A 13,661-nucleotide genomic window follows, 5' to 3' on the forward strand; every position below is an offset into this window, starting at 1 on the left:
TGGTGAACTTGACAAAAGCCATTTCAGGGGAATTATTGGGGGAGAAAGCCCAGCCGTAGTGGGTTCAAGAGAGAATATGAAGAGGCAATTGAAGGAGATATGTATAGATAGTGATTTGGAGGAGTTCTGTTGTAAATGCTAGCAGAGAAATGGGTGGTAGCTGCATGGGAATGGGGTTCCAGAGATGGCTTGGTTTTGTTTGTTTGAATATGAAAGGTACTGGGGTGCCTGGGTGGCACAGTCCGTTAAGCGTCCGACTTCAGCCAGGTCACGATCTCGCGGTCCGTGGGTTTGAGCCCCGCGTCGGGCTCTGGGCTGATGGCTCAGAGCCTGGAGCCTGCTTCCGATTCTGTGTCTCCCTTTCTCTCTGCCCCTCCCCCGTTCATGCTCTGTCTCTCTCTGTCCCAAAAATAAATAAAAAACGTTGAAAAAAAATTAAAAAAAAAAAAAGAAAGGTACTATGTTCTTCACTCAGAGGAATGACCCAATAAAGAAGGAAAATATGATGACATAAGAGGGGGGGAGTCCTCTGGTCCACTGGAAATTTTCCTCAATTCCTCATACAGCCACCTCCTCGGAGAGAAAGGCACTGCACACCTGTACCGCTCTGGCCTAAGGAAAGCACCACCACCCTTCGCTCAGTTCTCATCAGTGTAACTGACACTATACTGGAAAATCTAAGCATGACTCGTCTACAGGCTGAGAAAAAAAAACTGAAAGAAAATCAATTCAAGGATCAGTAATAAGCAGCAAGATTGGTGTTTCACCAAGTGTGCTCCTTGTGCTCCATGGAATGTTGATAGGGTCAAGTGAGTCTGAGGAATGCTGAGTTAAACAAAGATAAATAGACATGTGTGATGGGACTTCTTGGAGCTTTTAAAAGGCTAATGATCACCATGAAATTTCCAAGGAGGGCATCTCGTGTGAAGCATTTCCCCCAATATATTTGGAGGGGAGTATCACCCAGGACTAGTGTTGCAAGGCATACAATATAGGAAGTAGCAAACTAGATCAGGGGTTTTCAGACTCTTTTTGGAAAGGGCTAAATAGTGAATATTTTAGGTTTCATGGGCCACAGTCTGTATCACAACTACATAACTCTGCTATCATAGCAAAAAAACTAACCACAGAAAATAGGCAGATGGATGAGTGTAGCTTTGTTTCGATAAAACTTTATTTATGAAACCAGGCAACATCCAGGTTTGTCAACCATTAAATCAGATAATCTGCATCAGGGGATGAACTCATTCTCCTTCAGTCCAGCTGCCCACAGGGATACCGAGTTTTTAGTTCCCTCTATGTGGCAGGAGCTACTGTTTCCATATCTTCCACTTAGGAGCACTCTCGAATACACTTAAGTTCTTTGAAGTTCAGCACAAAGGCCCAAGACCTAGAATGGCTCATCTAGATTCCCATTTCCTTCCTGGAATCCTGCACCTGTTCCCTATGATTGATCAGGAACATCCACTCTTTCCGCCATTCCCACAAGAAATATTTGGGTCCAAATTTAAAGTGACTCTTAATGGTCCAGATTGTGGCTTATCCAATAGAACTTTTACTTACTTGCATCTCTCATTTCTTCAGTCCTGTGAGGGAGATACGGAAGGGAAATGAAGTGAGCATCCAGAATATTGGCTGTTTATTGTCTCTGTTGAAAGCTTTAAGTGAGGAAAGAGACTCAGAACCATATGAGGAATGGTTATAAAATGCAGCTGTTGGGTCTGGAAAGAGAGGATTGCTAAGATTATGGGGAAGTGGCTGTGGGGGTGAGAGGTGGGTTGAATGGTTGTGGAGCTGTTTCATGGAAGGGAAGTTAAGCTTTTCCTATGAAATCCAAAGGATGGACCCAAGACCATCAGGTTGGACTTACAGAGAGTAAATTTCAAGTGATGATCAGAAGTCGTTATGATCTTGTCAGAGGCGTGGGGACATGGCATCACATGAGCCTTCAAGCAGAAGCGGTGGAGAGGACACTCAAAATTAAGGTGTGTGGATGGGCTGGTGTGTTAGTGTGGGCTGCTATGACAAAATCTTGTAGCCTTGGGGGCTTTAGCGACGAACATTTCTTTCTCAAGTGTGGAGGCTTAGAAGATCAAGGTGTTGGCAGATTCAGCTGCAGGTGAGTCTTCTTTCTGACTTGCTGACAGCTTCCTCCTCTACAGTGACATTCTGACACAGAGACATAGAGGGAGAGAAAGGCTCTGGTCTCCTCTGCTTTTCTTACAAGGACACTGGTCCAATCATGGGGGTCTCACCCTCATGACCCCACCTCAATCTAATCACCTCCCAAATGCCCCACCTCCTGACACCATTGCACTGGGGACTAAGGCTTCAACATGGGGATTTTAGGAGGACACAAATGTTCAATTCATAATGACTAGACAACCTTTTAAGACCTCTTCCAATCCTGAGAGTTTATAAGATCAAAAGCATCAGCTCAGACATTGTTTCCTCTGGGCTTAGATTATTGTCTTCCCCATAGCTTCCTCGACCACTACCCTGGCCCCCATTGTCATTAAACATCATCTATATTTATTAGTTGAATGAAATATGCCAAATATCCCAACAGCAATGATTGATGGGAGGATTCACGAACTTTGAAGAGACTTGAATACCAGTGTCGCCACCTTAACATAGCTCTTGTTTGAGAAGAGTGAGCTGAAGCAAGGCGCGGTAATCCAGGGACATTTGTCTGCACAGGACTGTGTCTTTGTTCCGATGTCAGAGATGAGAGTAGGAACAAAAGCAAGAGCTGAAAGCAGAACAATGTGGCATCAGAACATGAAACTCCTAGGGTTGTTGCATTTTGTAATAGAATGGAAACCAACCTCAGCTTCAGCCCAAACAGAACACATCAGGCATCTTTTCACCAGAAATGCTTTTATCCCTTTAAGTGTCTTTTCTCGGGGAGGTGTTCAAAGTGGCTTTTAACAAAGCACCTTTTATCCCAGATCCTGGGGGATATTTACCTATCATGGATATCTAGAAAACCTGCTGAGGGGGGGGGGGGGCAGGTTAGATTCTGGGCCATGGTTTTTGCAGTCCTTGTTGCCAGTTTGGATAAATTCAGTAAGTGGAAACCCTGCGGGAGTTTGAAAGGTTTGAGTTTAATCCCTGACACATGTCTGAACTTCAGCATGGCCCTTCTCTGCTTTTTTTTCTCTGTTGTAACTACTCGACTCAGCCGTTATAATGTGGAAACAGTCAATACATAAATGAATGAACGTGACTATGTTCTAATAAAACTTTATTTATGGACAGCGAAACTTGAATTTTGTATAATTTTCACATGTGAAATATTATTCTTTTGATTTTTTTTTAATAATTAAAAAATGCAAACACCATTCTCAGCTCACAGGTCACACAAAAATGGACAATGGGCCAGATTTGGCCCACAGGCTGTAGTTTGCCAGCCCCTGTGAGTGCCCTTGGATATACAGAGGTGATAATGATGGGTGTGGTCCTAGCCTCATGACATTTACTGTTGATGGGAGAGATGGATATAAAACAGAGAATGCAAATTGTTCTTATGGAATTACTAATTGCATAGGAAGGAAAATAAACGATGTAATTAGGAATTTTAACAGGGAAATATTTAAATTGGGGAATCAGCACCTGAAGTGAGAACAGAGACCTAAGGATGAGAGATACTTAGCCAGGAAAGAGTAGATAAAAAGGAAGTGTTCCAGGCAGAGAGGAATCATAGCTGAGACTGATAAACTAAGCAGTAGTTTTTCTCCTTCTTTGTAGTCCTATCAGGTAAGTAAATGTTCTGGTAAATTTAGAGAGAATGTGATGCCCCAGTGTGAGGGAAGGACCTTGTCTCCAAACGTGACACAGGAAAGGAAGTTCCCTGTACTTTCCTTATTGTCATTGTGTATTTTCAGAAGTTCAGCCTCTATCCTGATCTTTATCACTACTCTTCCTTTCCTGGGAGGCAGCTGAGGGGCAGTGACATTATGAAGCAGAACAGGAACAACTGGGAATAGGACACCTGGGTTCTGTATTCACTTCTGCCACCACCTTGCCCTGTGGTCCTAGGCACATCACCTAACCTTTCCTCAACTGAAAAATAAAGGGCTTCTATACATCAATAGTCTCTGAGCCTAAGAATGACTGAGTGATGGGATGCCAGGTCCCTCAGGGCAGCCCATTTGTATCTGTTTTACATCCATTCGGACATAGAGTTTTATTAAAAGTTCACTGGACCCAGTGGCTGCTGGACCCTCTCCAGGCCTTCCCTCCATGAGTTTGTGGTAAAGATCTCTTTTCCAAGCTTGTCCATGTTAGATCTCAAACTAGGAGGGGACTCAGGTCTGGGGACTTCCTGGGCAACTGGACCATGGGAGTGCCTGCCCAAGCTCTCTGTACTGAGAATCAGGGAAACTCAAGCCATTTTTTCAGAAGATGATAAACCCCATTCTGCTGGCAAAATGTCAGGGGGAAAATTTCAGTTTATGTCAACATTGTCCAGCTTCATTACCCCAGTGGCACCTCAGGCAATAGTGACATGCACTGGGCAGCAGGCCCTTAACTTCCTGGTCAAGCAGCATCCGACTGTGAGAAGTTTCCATCCCAGAGAATGCTGAGCCAGGCTGAGCTCCTGTCTCCCAGTCAGTGCTGTTGGACCAGTACGCCTAGGCTCTGAGTCTGGGAAGGAGCATCAGGCAGCGAAGGCCAGGATGAGGTTCTGGACTCTGTTTGTTGAAATCTGCCCAAACCGTGTTCTGAGTCTCCCAACCCAGCATTACTCCGCTGGACGTGCTCTGCCACCCAATCATCCGACTTTTCTGCCCGCCTTTTGTTTCCTTCAGGCGCTATCTTCCCGCAGCTGTCTTTACTCTGTGGAGCACTTGGGCCAACTGCGTGAGCATCACAACTCTGTCCTGTCCTCTCCACAGTGAGGAGAATCTCACTGGTACTCTTGACGCTGCCAGTGAGATCAATGAGTCATTAGAAACCAGGTCTTGGGGTCATTAGAAACAGGTTGGCAGAGGAGGCATGATTATCCCCTGTAATACATGGGGAAGCTGAGGCACCAGGATCAAGTTATTAAGTAGGGGTGGAGCCTCAGCTGGTGCCCAAGGTCTTGATTGAGTTTGAAATTAATATTCATAAAGTGCTTAGAACCGGGGGGGGGGCTTGTTGCAACACCAGGCTCCCACTCTCTGGTTCCCCCACCTGATATTTCTGTATTGCTCACAGAAGCCATTTGCCACAGTCTGAATTGGCTACTTGGAAACTGCTTTTAGATGGGACATTGGACAGAGGAAATTTTTCTGCATTTAGGCAACAACTGTGTGCAAATGCAGTTCTGGCTATTTTGAACTATTTTACTGTGAATTTGAGCTCCCGAAATGAGTGATTGCCAAGGAATTATAAAAGTAGGTTACAAACCCAATTCTGAAGCCTTTAGCCAAAAATAGCCAGTGACCCAAGCAGCCCTCTCCTTTCCACCCAGACAGGTGTCCCTCTGGGCTCGCCTGTTAAGGAATTTGCCATTAAGCTTCAGTAGAGACACTTAGCCCTTTCCAGTTCTCCAAGCTAAACTGCCTATTTCCAGATACATGATCTGGGTTCCTTTCTACCCGCCCCCCCCCACCACCATACCTCTCTGCTCTATTAATTTCTATGTTATAGTTTCTTTATTACCTGAGCTCTTAAAGTGCCCCAGCCCTCCATTTGAATCATCTCCTCAAATTCCATCTCTCACCAAGTTCAGCTCTGGATCTCTGAGCTCTCAGGGCCACCCCACTGTGGAGCCAACACCACTCACCAGCAGCACCTGGTCATGGGTAGCTCTACTGGCTCAGTTTGGATGGCCTGACTGTCTGTCACCCACATTTCAGACTCAGCTTCCTGCCCTTGTTCCTGTCTTCTGTTTGCTTCTCCTCAAATGCCAAGAGCTACGTCTTCAGCTTCTAGCATTTTGTTTCCCACATAAGTGGTGATTTAATTTCTTCTTCTGCATGTACAGCCTTAATTTCCAAAATTTCTACAGGTCTTCTTTTTTGGAACCATCTCTTCTTATTCCATATCTTATAGTCTTTTCCATGGATGCTACTGTTTCCTTTGTCTCTTTGAGTTTCTTGAAGATATTTAGTTAGGGGGAGCGTGGGTGGCTCAGTCGGTTAAGTGTCTGACTTTGGCTCAGGTCCTGATCTCACAGTTCGTGAGTTCAAGCCCTGCATCGAACTCTGTGCTGACAGCACAGAGCCTGGAGCCTTCTTGGGATTCTGTATCCCCCTCTTTCTTTGCCCCTCCCCTGCTCATGCTCGGTCTTTCTCTCTCTCTCTCTCTCTCTCTCTCTCAAAAATAAACACTAAAAAAATTAAAGATATTTAGTTAGAAAGCCTACTTAAAGTTATTCTACTATTTCTAAATCCTCATGTAAGTTCTTCTGTTTGTTGTCTGCCTTTCATGGTGTTCCTCTCCCACACAGGCCTGAGGAGTTCGGTTTTATGAGCTCATCTTCCACCACAGGTTTCACCTCTACATATCCTGGATGATATCCCAGGAAAGCAGGCCTGTAGAGCCCCCGCCCCCGGCTTGAGGAGAAGTGGTTCCCAGCCAGGCCTGTGCCTGCCTGGTTTGACCCTCTTCTGGATGGACAGTGTGGTTCTGAGCCCTATTCTCAGCTCTGGGTCCTGGTCTTATGTCACCTGTGACTAGACACAGGTGAGCAGTTTCACATCACCCCCACCCAACCTTGAGAAGATGGAAGGGGTGACGGACGACACTGCTTAGTTCTGCAACACAGATGAGTACCACAACCTAGCCCCCAGCCTCATGAGAGTGGTCTTGTATTCACCATAGGCAAACAACATTGGACCTATTGCCCATGATGGGAAACTGCGTTTCCCAGCAGGCCCTGCGGACAAAACCCTGGCCGCACTCTTGTACTCCAAGAGCAGATTCATTCAACAGTTCAACCTAGAAGTCCCCTTGGTACTCCACAATTCTAGCCTCCAGCTTCCTTAACAGTGACAATTACTCATCCCCTGCTAAGGGGTTTTTCAGCTTAAAAACATGTTATCGAGTAAGACAGTCACTGTCCGACTCCTGGCAGTCAGTCCCTCATTGACTCTGAAACATTAAGAAGTACTTAAGAGCTCACATTTATATTTCATCAAATCTGGGATTGTTCCTCATACTAAGGATGTTCTTGCTATACACAGCCTTTTCAATTACATAGCACTCCTCTAGGACAGAGCATTAATATATATATTTTTTTTTTTCTTTTTTTTTTTGCAGACTCAGATATTTAAGTGAATTTTATTGTCAGGTTTTCTTTGTAGTCATTTTAAAGCCAGCCACTGTTCTTAAGCTACCTCTGAGGTAACTTATCTATTGATGACACAGCTATATCTTTTTACAGTGTTCCACACCATACAGCTTAAGTGCCTGGCCATCATTATTTTAAAGTAGGGATTTTTTTTTTTTTTGGTCTTTGATTTTCTATGTGTCCTTTTACATGTAGTTTTAGGTGTCCATATACTTTCTAATAGGGAATAGAAGACATGGCTTAAGGTACCTTATAACTTAAGACATCGTTTTAATTTGTATAGTACAAATTATATGTATATTTTTTGCTATAAAAGCAATCCATGCCCAGTATAGAATGTTCATCAAAGACCCAAATATATAAGAAAATAAAAATAATTCATAACCCCTTAAACCAGAGGCTATTAATCACTATTAATATCTTGGAGCATTTTCTCCCAGTCATCTTTAATGTATATAAGTGCTCATATATATTATATATTACATGACTGGAATCAGTGTGTGTGTGTGTGTGTGTGTGTGTGTGTGTGTGTGTGTGTGTGTGTGTGGTTTTTATAGCTCACTATTTTCACTTAGTGTCATGCAATTTTAAATCCAGAGCCAGATGTTCTTTGCTCTTTAGGTCCATTGCAGCTCCCTTCTTTATAAGGTGAAGCCATGAGCTCTCACAGTGTCCATAGTAAAAGGTATTAGGATGAGAACAATTTGCTCTAGGTTCATGCAGTGCCTTAGTGTCACTGCTGGTAGTCTGTACTGGGTCCTAGTACACTAGTCCCTGTGCAAAAGAAAAACAAAAAACAAAAAACGAGTGTTTTTTTTTTTAATGTTTATTTATTTTAGAGAGAGAGAGCACACGTATGAGCAGGGGACAGGGAGAGAGAAAGAGGAAGAGAGAGAGAGAGAAAGGGAGAGAGAGAATCCCAAGCAGGCTCCACACTCAGCGTGGAGTCTGATGTGGGGCTCAATCTCGTGACTGTGAGATCATGACCTGAGCCAAAATCAAAAGCCAGACACTTAACCAACTGAACAACTGAGGCGCCTTATGGGTGTCCTTTAAAAAAAATTTTTTTTAACGTTTATTCATTTTTGAGAGACAGAGCATGAGCAGGGAGGGGCAGAGAAAGAGAGAAACACAGAATCCAGACCAGGCTCCAGGCTCTGAATTGTCAGCATAGAGCCCGACGTGGGGCTCAAACCCACGAACCATGAGATCATGACAGCCGAAGTGGGATGCTTAACTGACTGAGCCACCCAGGCTCCCCGTGGGTGTTCTTTTTAAAGTATTCTCTGAACCTCAGTTTTCTCCTCTACAAAGTGAGGAGATAGGATAGGTGGTAAAACTTTGGCCCAGACCCTTTGGTGGACACTGGCACTGGCACAAAACTCTTCTCACACAATTGGTGGTCAGTCCCTCTCCCTGAAGCTCTCCTCAGCCCTGCGCCCCTACCTGCTCTGTGGTCCCCTTACCCCCTAGAGGATATCTGCATCTCCTCATCTGCTGAACAGAAGAGAGGGCTCTCCTGGGGCTTTCAAGGTGTTAATTAAACATGACTCCAGTTGAGCAGCAGTATATATTAAAACTTTTATTGAAAACACTGCTAAGGTTCCACGTTAATCAGGAAGCCCCATCTTCCCTTAATGGACAGAATTACTCATTAGATCATTAGAACCAGTTGAGACCTCTTGACTGGCAGATTTTTTCCCTCTTAATGCAAAATCTGTATGAGTCACTCTCATGTTAGGAATTAATAAATTTATTATTATTTGATTGGTTATGTAATTTTGAGAGAAAGGCACCTGGCTTTGTTGAGGAATTTCTGAGCACCGCATGGGAAATGGAATGACTCGGCACCAAATTAGTGGTGTCGATTCATATTCTTATTTGATTTATCATCTTTCACATGCTCTGAAGCACCACTGACATGATGGCTCTGGGAATGAGCACTAAATCTTTCCCTCACCACCCTGTTGACAGTAGCTACTTAAGTAGAGTGTGATTTGTGAGGCTGGCCAGGCTTGCTGTCCACTGCCTCAGTCATGGCCAGTCAAGGGATTGGATTTCCAAAAGACCTTCCCTTACCTTCAGGTTTCCTTCACCTAAACTCATAATAATTATCTTGCATTTCCAAGGAACTTCACTGTGGCCTTAAAGAGTTTCACTGATTTAGTCTCATTTCCGGTCTCAGAGTGAGTGGTATTTTCATGTCAGTCTTGGAAGTTGGGGGAGGCTGGGAGATATAGGTACTGACTGACCGAGAGTTACACAAGTTCAAGATCCAATAGCCTTTACTGGAGTGTTCCCTCTGGGGAGGAATTCAACAACAGGCAAGGGGCCTTTAGACCCGACCACAGAGGGTAATGTTGAAAGACCTCACGAATGACTTTATGAGGTCTGACCTCATTCAAGACATAGTGGTCAGTATGCACTCCAGAAGTATTCCTGGGAGGTTCCCCACCTGCTTTTGGTGCTTCTCATTAGAAGTCAAGACCTGCTCCAGTGTGTCTGAGGAATTCCCAAGTGGACAGGGTTCTTGCCACCATGTTAATACTCTTCTAGAGTCTATTTTCTTAGCTTCTTTCATCTACAGCTAGTCCTTTATTGTTAAAGTTACCCACTGGGTTTGACGATCAAGTCATAAATCCTTAACATGACCCAAGGCTTAAGAATATGGGCCTGATCACCCTTTCAGGCTCCCCTCTCCCCTCACCGCTTCCCAGCCATTCTGAATTTGTGTCATTTCTTCAGATGTCCATGCTCTCTCCTCTTGCCTTCAGCCTTCAGACATTGCATCCTCTGCCTGGAGCACTTTTAGGTAAAGAAAAATGGTTTGTAGAAAGAGACAGTGAGTTGTTTTGGACATAGTGACGGTAACAGCAAAACATTCAAGATGTCTACAGGCTACTAAAAATATCAGACATGGGGAATGCAAAATTGAGACTTAAGCTGCGTACCTGAGTAATTTTCAGAGAGAGGGCAGTTGAAGCTACCAGTTAGAATATAGGGAGAAGTGCATAGAGCCCTGAACAGAGCCTCTAGTGGGGTTCGGAGAAAGACATATCTAGCAAAACGGTGGGGTAGAAACAGGTCCATCTGGAGGAGGTCAGGAGTAAAAGGAAAATCGCAATAGTGTGTGATTGAAAGTAAGAGAGAGGAGCTAAGATTTGTTGAGGGTCTAGTAAGAGCCAACACTGTATTAGGCTATTTGTACACATGTAGCTGAAATTCAAACCTAAAGCTTATGTTCTCTCCAACATATGACCCTGGAGATGATTCCAGTGCCAAATGTTACTGAAAGATCAATAAGATGGGGATTGAGAACAGTTGCTAAATGTAGCTAAGGAAATCACTGATAATTATCAATAGATGAGACACTGTTGAAATGAGGTCTAGGTTTTATTTATATTTATCATCTTTGGGATATAGTAGAAGGACTAGATTAGAAGTACATAGGTTCTATTTTTAAAACTTTCATTGACTAGATAAGTCACTAATGCCTTTGATCTCAGTTTCTACCATCATGGAATGAGGTATGTTATTAAAGGATTTGATATTAAAGGATTTGGTCCTCCAGCTTTTCCTGGAATCCATAATCTTAACTTAGTTGAATTTTGCCAGCAATGTATGTACCTGACATACTGCTATGTGAGACAGAAGCATTGCCTATTTTGTTCACTGTTGTGTCCACAAAACCTCGAACAGTGCCTGGAATATAGTAGACACTAAATTTATATCTGTTGGGGCGCCTGGGTGGCGCAGTCTGTTAAGCGTCCGACTTCAGCCAGGTCACGATCTCGCGGTCCGTGAGTTCAAGCCCCGCGTCAGGCTCTGGGCTGATGGCTCAGAGCCTGGAGCCTGTTTCGGATTCTGTGTCTCCCTCTCTCTCTGCCCCTCCCGCCGCTCATGCTCTGTCTCTCTCTGTCCCCAAAATAAATAAACGTTGAAAAAAAAAATTAAAAAAAATAAATAAATAAATTTATATCTGTTAAATAAATGCAAGTCATTTTGAATTCATCTAAAGAAAACCATGGGCATTGTCATATTGGGAAGCCAGACAGTGTAACACAGTGTATTAAAATCAAACTTCAAGAATAACAAGTAAAAAATACTGAAACTCTAAAAGTGAATATTCAGATATAGCATCATTCTAGTTATAAAATAGTAGGAAACTTGAGTTGAAATTGAGGAGTAGGGCAGCAAAACATAGGGTCACTGGTTTAAGTTGTTCTGCCTTTGAGGAGTCAAAATCAGAAAGATGTGAATCAATCTGAGTCTACTAAATATCTGAAATATCAGTAATAAGATAGGGTGTTGATGCAGTTGGGAAAAGAAACCCAACCTGCAATGAGGACATTCAGTGCTGTGTTTTGGGCCAACCACTTTGGATTACTCTGTCACCTGGAAAGATATAGACCACTCATACATATTTACTTCTGGACATATGCTCTTTTTAGAAAGAACCCCTTTTTTGAAAATACAGAAATGTGAAAAGAAAGAAATAGAAGTTCTTATAACCCTAGCTAGTAGCAATGCCCTGTTTTACTCTTTTGGAATGCTCCTTCAAGTCTTTTTTCTAGGATACTAATGTTTCACGTAGACCCGCAAGGTGAGACTTACTTGGGCCAATAGCCATAGACCAGCAACTGGGAAGCCTGGCGATAATCAGTAAACTCTCCACACCCACCTCTACCTCCTGAAGAACAAGGATTGGGCTCAGTTATCTGGGTCCCAGGATATAAGTGAACACTCTCTTTTACTTCCAGTTCCCCAAATATAGTTAGCCTGTTTGCTCATTGTCCATCCAGCTGTCAGCTCCTGGAGCACAAGATGCCTTATCTCAGACTGTAGTTTACTCCTGTCAGTGCCCAAGGCTCTTCTGTGCCCCCCGCTCAGGTCCAGAACTCTCTTAGCTTCAGAGAGCCTTTCTGTTCTGCCTCAGTCTCTATGCCACCACTTTGTCTCATCAGACTTGTTGCATTCATGTATTCCGTTTTAAAATTTATAAAATTCTTCTTTTACTAGGTCATGTTTTTTCTTTCTCTTCCTTTCCCACCCTTCCATCATGTTTTCTTATTGAGAGAGACTCTTTAAAGATGTTACCACATCACAGAGTAATCTCTAATTCAACACAAGAAGAGTAAGTAAATCTGAATGTGGTAGCTACCATCTGGCATCCTGGCTTCCAACTTGGCTCACTCTGAAATCAAGTTCTACTTCAGCAAAAGTAAAATTGTTTTCAAATACCTGAACATCAAGAAAAGAAAGGGGGGGGAATCATCTTAATATTTGCTAATATTGAGTTATTATGCTTCCCATAATCTAAATATTCTAATATCCATCTACTTGACATCACAAAGAAAAGACATTTGGGTAATGGATTGATTTTTCATTTTTCATCCAGATGTTTTGATAGTGTAAAAAGATAGATTTAGATGCACAACTTCCTTTCCATTTAAAATTATTTCTTGTAAACACCCTATTCCTTCATTTCTTTTCTTTTGCATTTTTATCAAGGACTTCATTTTTCCAATCTTCTTTGGCCCCCTACCTGTTTCTGCTTAGAAAAAAATAGAGATCTCCACTTCACTGTGTTCTTCTGCGAAAAGTAAAAAAAGAACAAGAAAATCCCACCCCAATTCACACACATTGTATCTATACCTGCAGTGGTGTGCTAGTGAATTTTAATAACTGGCTCTTCAAAAGCAAGGGGAAACTTCATTTGTAGAGTTTGCCTAACCCATGGTGTAAATCTTTTCCACCACGGCCAGTTGTAAGCTACTGACATGATTTCATCAAGTGGGGAGTTGGGAAGAAATACATAGTTCACATCATTATATGGTATTTCCAGCATGCAGATATAATATGTATATAAATATATAACCTCAAAAACATAAATACCAGTAAGTAATTAGGAAGTGGTGAGTTTTGATGGATTGGCTGCCCTTATTTTTAATTTTATTTATTTGGTTCATGATTTGTCAACCTTGGTACTGTTGACATTTGGGACCAGATAATTCTTCATTCTGGGGGTCTGCTTTGTGACTGTAGGATGTTCAGAAGAATCCCTGGCCTCTGCCCATAAGAAATCAGTAGCACTCACCAGGTATGACAACCAAAAAATCTCTCCAAACATTGCCACATGTCTCCTGGGATGCAAAATCACCCCTAGTGAGATGCATTGACTTAATTGTAACTTTGCATACTTTAATTTTAATGCTGGCTGTATTTAACAACCTTCTCTCAAAATTCCCAAAATTTAATAGTTAGGTCTTACTCACTACTACATCTCCCATAGAGAAGCTTGCCCTGAGAATATAATGGTTTGCCATGGCCACACAATTAATGAGAGGAAATAGAAGACAGCTAAGCCACACTTTCT

At 42.8% G+C, this 13,661-nt stretch overlaps 1 protein-coding gene across 1 annotated transcript in view; it reads left to right on the forward strand.

Moving 5' to 3' along the window:
• The window catches only part of ALK (ALK receptor tyrosine kinase), a 674,721-nt gene that overhangs the window by 292,958 nt on the left and 368,102 nt on the right, over nt 1-13,661 (forward strand). The gene's annotated exons all lie outside the window — the stretch shown is intronic.

The sequence above is a fragment of the Lynx rufus genome, unplaced genomic scaffold (assembly GCF_022079265.1).
Source record: "Lynx rufus isolate CCGP_SWC_20201006 ecotype Redwood Valley unplaced genomic scaffold, mLynRuf1.p SCAF_8, whole genome shotgun sequence".
NCBI lineage: Eukaryota > Metazoa > Chordata > Mammalia > Carnivora > Felidae > Lynx > Lynx rufus.